The 6000-nt window shown below is 36.4% G+C and overlaps 1 protein-coding gene across 1 annotated transcript in view; it reads left to right on the top strand.

Moving 5' to 3' along the window:
• Positions 1–1961: 1961 nt before the first annotated feature.
• LOC125230157 (broad-complex core protein isoforms 1/2/3/4/5) overlaps positions 1962–6000 on the top strand; it is a 206448-nt gene continuing 202409 nt past the window's right edge. The window contains exons 1-2 of the mRNA XM_048135202.1: positions 1962–1984; positions 2269–2413. The gene's annotated coding sequence lies outside the window, so the exon portion shown is untranslated. The remainder of the gene's footprint in view (positions 1985–2268; positions 2414–6000) is intronic.

Below are 6000 nucleotides of genomic sequence, written 5' to 3'. Positions count from 1 at the left end.
GCGCGACAGAGCCAGCGGCGTATCGCTTTCGTTTGGCGTCGGAGAAATGCCATTCGGCTACGGGGCCAGATAAGAAAGCACATCAAATATTTTATGTTGTGTAGGTAAATTACATATTTAATGATATTGAGATTCATATTACCTTTTTCTTCTGTGACAATTTGATATGTTTTCTCTGAAGAAGAACGACGTATTATTAAGCAATAAGATAATTTATTGAAATTAATTTCCATAGAGTACCTAGTCTGTTCATATTCTTTGATGAATACTTTTGCATGTTAAATTTTATCTTGTTATTTAATGCATGTTAGTTATAAGATGTAATGTTTTGAAAAGAAGTTGCCCGCCGAGTTTCTTGCCGGTCCCATAGTGGATACCCCCCTCCCAACTGAGGGGGGACTGAAATCTTCTCGAGGCTGAGGCGTAGGGTTAGAGCCGGCGTAGCTTTATTTGACGTTCATATGCGCATTGTAATATGCCTACTTGAAAAATAAATATTTCATTTTCATTTTCATTTTCAATGTAAGTAACAAAATAGGATCAACTAAAATTTGCGGACGTTGCTATGTACAAAGTTGCCGGGAACTGCTCAGTAGTAATTGGTCAAAATTTATGTCAATACATTATTAAATTAAAATGAAATGAATACAATGTTTCCGATACATTATGCTCTCCAGTGTTCCTTTAAGTACAGGCGTAACCATGGTTGCGAGATAAATGATAAACAATGGACACACAGGGCAAACATAAAATTAACAGGGGTTCTACTTCTACCAGTCTTGTAACAATGTATTTTGGATGTTTTCAGTAAACTTCCGGACATGATCTTATCAAAAACTATGGTAGACTTAGTCTGGATTAGAATCTTAAGTATTCATTTTGTTGAACATAGTTGTACCAATATTGTAATAATCGTACTTAGTTAAAACGAACGAAGAAACTAACATAGTTTCCATCAGACGTTGTTGGTCTATTTATTGGTCAACTGAAGAAAGCTTCATAATGAGCTTGTAGGTCGAACGAGCAATTGCTTTTTGATTTCAAAAGTTGTCGGTGTAGGGAGTACTTTATTGCCTTGGTATGAAAAATACGTGCGTGGACGAAATTTCCCACAGACCGATATGATCACATACATCTCATATTTTGTTTGTCTGCTTTTGACAGTAATGACTCAAATTTCAGAAATAGAGTTCGTATTTGTTAGTTTATTAGAGACTTTAAGAGTGTTTTCCTCAAAGCGTAGATGTTTGAGAATCAGATTTGGGATTGTTTTGGGCCTTAAATTTGGGTAAAATGTTTGGTGTTTTTTTTTTTTTCTTTTAGCTTAACCGCATCAACTTAGAAGAACATATAACACAACATATTTATCTGGTGTATATCTAGCTCGCCGATAGAAACCGTAAGATGCAGTAGGTCGCTACAACATTGCTGTAGCTAAAAACTACACCAAAATCGATGTAATTATAGAACTAAAGTACAAAAAGCAGTCATTTATATCCACTAAACAGCTCATTACCCTACCAGTCACCTACAACTAACACACAAAGGTGATTCATGCGTTAGAAAAAAACAATATGCGATCTATTACAAACTGCAGCGCAGTTCGTGATAGCGCCTGCGCGCGCGCAGATCTCTTCGAGACGTCAAAACACATCCTTAAAAACGGAATTAGTCAGTTCCCGAAAAACACGGCCGTTGAACCCAACACCCAACACCTAAATATTAAAAAAAAAACTCATGTTTACATAACACAACGATTTTTTAAATAACCCGAAAGGGCTACGCGCACATATAAAATTTTCGACGGTCAACTCTGTGTGAGTGACACACGCACACACAAAAATGGCCAATACGTACATGTCGCACCACTACAATGAAGGGAACGTAGCATACAAGTGCATAATTCGGCCGAGATGCAAAAAAAATATTTGGCAATGCGGCCCCTACGCGCCCGCCAGTCGCCCGCTCGCCAGGGTTAGGATAGGTTAGATTTTTTGGCTCAAAACGCTCGTTCCAGACTTTTTAAAAAATAATTTTGTCTACACTAGGAAGTGATCCTTCCTGTCTTGTTGGTGCGTCGGTTCAACATATTTTTTCGAATAAAGAACACGAAGCGTCGCGCGCTAACAGGATTCTAATTTGAATTCGGATCGCACATTCGATTTTTAAACGATTTCGACTTTTTAATCCTTTTGTCTAACGGGCGTTTTGATCGAAATATCGATGGTGGCGGCCAGTGTCTAATTTTAGTGAATTATTCAATTTCAGGAATCTCAATAATGACATAATAATAAAACAAAATTTTTTCAAAAGACTCTAGTGCCTTGTGTCGTGTTGTGATTTATTTATTTAATTTTTATTTTTTATGAACTTTTGTTTGGACTTTTTCCTGTTGTTCTGTTCATTTCATCTGGTAAGTGCTTATATTTTATTTTCGTTATTTTTTATGTTTTATCCATTTCGTTCGCCCTTATTTTTCGTTGTTTCACGTAGCACATTTGTGTTTATTCACATCTTGTTCTGTAAATAAAATAAAATATAAACAAAACAAAAACTTCAATATTTAATTTAAGCCCCTGTATCTCAATATCTAGTTAAATAATTTTAAATTCAAGCATAAATACTTATAACTGACTTACGCTGATGCCAAAATCGCGCTCACCAGATCCATTCTTCTAACCCCTTATTCTAAAACACAAAAAAAAGAAATGCCAAACAAAAGTCTTAGGATAAAGCTAGAAATAGTCGCAAGGACACGTCGTCCTGTGACGTCACGCGCTAGGTACTGGCGAGAAAGTCGGCCATCTTGGATTTTGTTCTTTTTTGAAGCCTACTAAGTGCGCGCGCGTCGCCATTTTGAGAGAAATTTGGACGAGAACAATAAAAGTTGAAAAATTGGGGACGGAATAAGAATAATGCTATTACTAAAAATAAATATTTGACTAAGGTTTAAATCATGTAATAGGTATTTCATTTTAAAGGTGAAATATGTTATATTACTTAATAGATTTAACAGTAAATTGTTTGCTAATACCTTGATGCGCATCAGTTTAAAATAAGAAGGTTTCCTAAAATTATCCATTATAATTACAACCATATTATGAAAAATCATTATACATAGTGTTAATACAGTTTTTATTTAAAATTTAACTTGACGGACTAAAGAAATTACCTATTATTGAAAATACTATTGCGGTTCAGACTCCGCGTTAGATAATAACCATTATTGTAACTCTCTTTCTTTCTAATTTGACTGTTAAAAAAGATACATTTGATCGCAAACTGCCAACTAATATATACACATATATATTTTTTTTTTTTGGAGAATGATTCCAAGATGGTACCATCTTAATTTTGCCGCTTTTTTCTACGACTCTTACAATAGTCCTATTCACCATACTCAATGTAAGCATTGGAATCGAAATTGAATTGTTAGTGAAGATATGGCTGATATTCCTTTAAAAAATATGGTATAACCTCAAACCTTGCAGGTTTTTGTAAGCCTTAAAAATCTCATTGGTCTGAAAGAATAATAAATTAATGTTATAGCTAGGTAACTATACCATTTACCCGATTTGTATGGGAAATATTTCCCGGGAAGTAACTTTCCCCATATAAATCGGGTAAATTACCAAGAACGGTACATCGCTATGTAAACTCAACTCTCTCCTAGAGAACACAGGGTGCAAAATCATACAAATTCGCGTATGGACCGTATAATCTTTAAATCGTTTTTGGTTTGCCAAATTGAAAGAAAAAGCAAAAAAAAACCTATTCAATGACTTAATAAATCAGAAAATCAGAAATCAGAAATATTTATTGTTTAAACTGTGTAGGTACAGGAAGTAACACTAGGTACATTTTTCAGTGAGAGTATCAACAGTTTTACCCTTTTCGGACATACAATGTATTTTAAATGGGAAAGTGTGTGTCTGTTTGTCCGTCTTTCACGGCAAAACGGAGCAACGAATTGACGTGATTTTTTAATCGGATATAGTTCAAGGGATGGAGAGTGACAGCTTTTTCCCGCCGCTTCACTCGCGTTAGAAAGAGACAAAAAGTAGCCTATGTCACTCTCCATCCCTCCATCTATCTCCACTTAAAAAATCATGTCAATTCGTCGCTCTGTTTTTCCGTGAAAGACGGACAAAGAAACAGACACACACACTTTCCCATTTATAATATTAGTATGGATGTAGATGCTTTAAATAAATAAATAAATAAATAAATATTATAAGACATTCTTACACAAATTGACTGAGGCCCACGGTAAGCTCAAGAAGGCTTGTGTTGTGGGTACACAGACAACGATATATATAATATATAAATACTTATATACATAGAAAACATCCATGACTCAGGAACAAATATCTGTGATCATCACACAAATAAATGCCCTTACCGGGATTCGAATGGTCATGACTGCGCCAGACCGGTCGTCAAACCTACTAAATAACCTACTAAATGTAAAAACTTAAATTCTGGGCCCATGCTGCTAGATATATTTTGTGTGAAGAAAGTGGAACGCCCAAACGTTCAAATGCTTTTCTCACGGTACAAGTAAATTAACACAAAGTGAGAACATAAAAAACTATCTGAAAGTTTATTATTATCTTGTAAACCTAAAAAAAATAGGAATGGTAATATTGTCTTCGGTTAGCGCGATAATTTATTATTTATTAGTATGAATAGGCCTAATATAATTGGCGAGATCAAAGCCACACGACTCCGCTGGCTTGGCCACCTGGAAAGGATGGGAGAGGATCGTGGTGTGAGAAGAGCATATGTGGGACGCCCAGGTGGAAAACGTCCGCGTGGGCGTCCCAGATATCGCTGGTGCGAGGAAGCCCTGAAAGACCTGTCCGCACTTGGTGTACCCAACTGGCGTGAAGTGGCGCAGGATAGGGCAGAGTGGCGATCTCTTGTGTCGGAGGCCAAGATCCTTTTTGGGTCGCTGAGCCAGTGAAGTAAGTAAGTAAGTAAGTATGAATAGGTAGACGTTTGACCACGATCACACCTGATGGTAAATGATGATGCGGTCTACGGTGGAGCACGCTTACCTATGAGATACCTATTTACTCTTGCTTTAAAGAGACCTGGATTGTACTCATGTGGAAACACAGACTCAGGCAGGGCATTCCCCATGATCATGATGATGATCATGGGGAATGCCCTGCCTGAGTCTCATGAAATAAAACTATGAAAACGGATTATATCGCGTGAATTCATAATTATTCTGCGTTATAATTACTCTTCTAATATGATGAATACGCTGTTAAAGTTATTCGGTTTTCTCATGTTACACTGTGTGTATTACTTCCGATACGATTACTCATCTCCAGTTTCATTGGTTCTATTCTAGCTAGACCAAAGTCATATCTATTCGTCCAATTTGGGAGCTATTATCAAGAACATGTTACTAAATTAGACGATGCATGATATAAAACACAAGTTGTAATGTTAAAGATCACAATAATCCATACTAATATTATAAATGGGAAAGTGTGTGTGTCTGTTTGTTTGTCCGTCTTTCACGGCAAAACGGAGCGACGAATTGACGTGATTTTTTATGTAAAGATAGTTGAAGGGATGGAGAGTGACATAGGCTACTTGTCTCTTTCTACCCCCCCACCTTCCCTAAAATGGAGGGTGGAATGTTGTATGGAGCATTCCATAAGCTTCTAATTCAACTCGAGCGAAGCCGCGGGCAAAAGCTAGTGTTAAATACGTGATTTAAACATGGTTATTTCCCATGAGAAAAATTGATAATCACAGGAATAGTTATTAAGTGCTACGTTCATGTTTAAAGTTATTTTTCTCTTTATTCATTTTAATTCTAGGCTACGTTTTTATAATATGATTATAAAAGTAAAATACAAAACCACTTACAAAACAATACAAAATATATAAACACATTATAAAAAACCTAACCTAGGGTGCCGCCAGCAGCGCTGCGGGGCAGGGCCCAAGCTGCCGGTGGTTAGGGCTGCAGAGAGAGGA

The sequence above is a fragment of the Leguminivora glycinivorella genome, chromosome 10 (genome assembly GCF_023078275.1).
Source record: "Leguminivora glycinivorella isolate SPB_JAAS2020 chromosome 10, LegGlyc_1.1, whole genome shotgun sequence".
Classification (NCBI taxonomy): Eukaryota; Metazoa; Arthropoda; class Insecta; order Lepidoptera; family Tortricidae; genus Leguminivora; species Leguminivora glycinivorella.
Note: the sequence above shows the minus strand (reverse complement) of the source record. Positions and strands in the feature narration are given on the sequence as shown.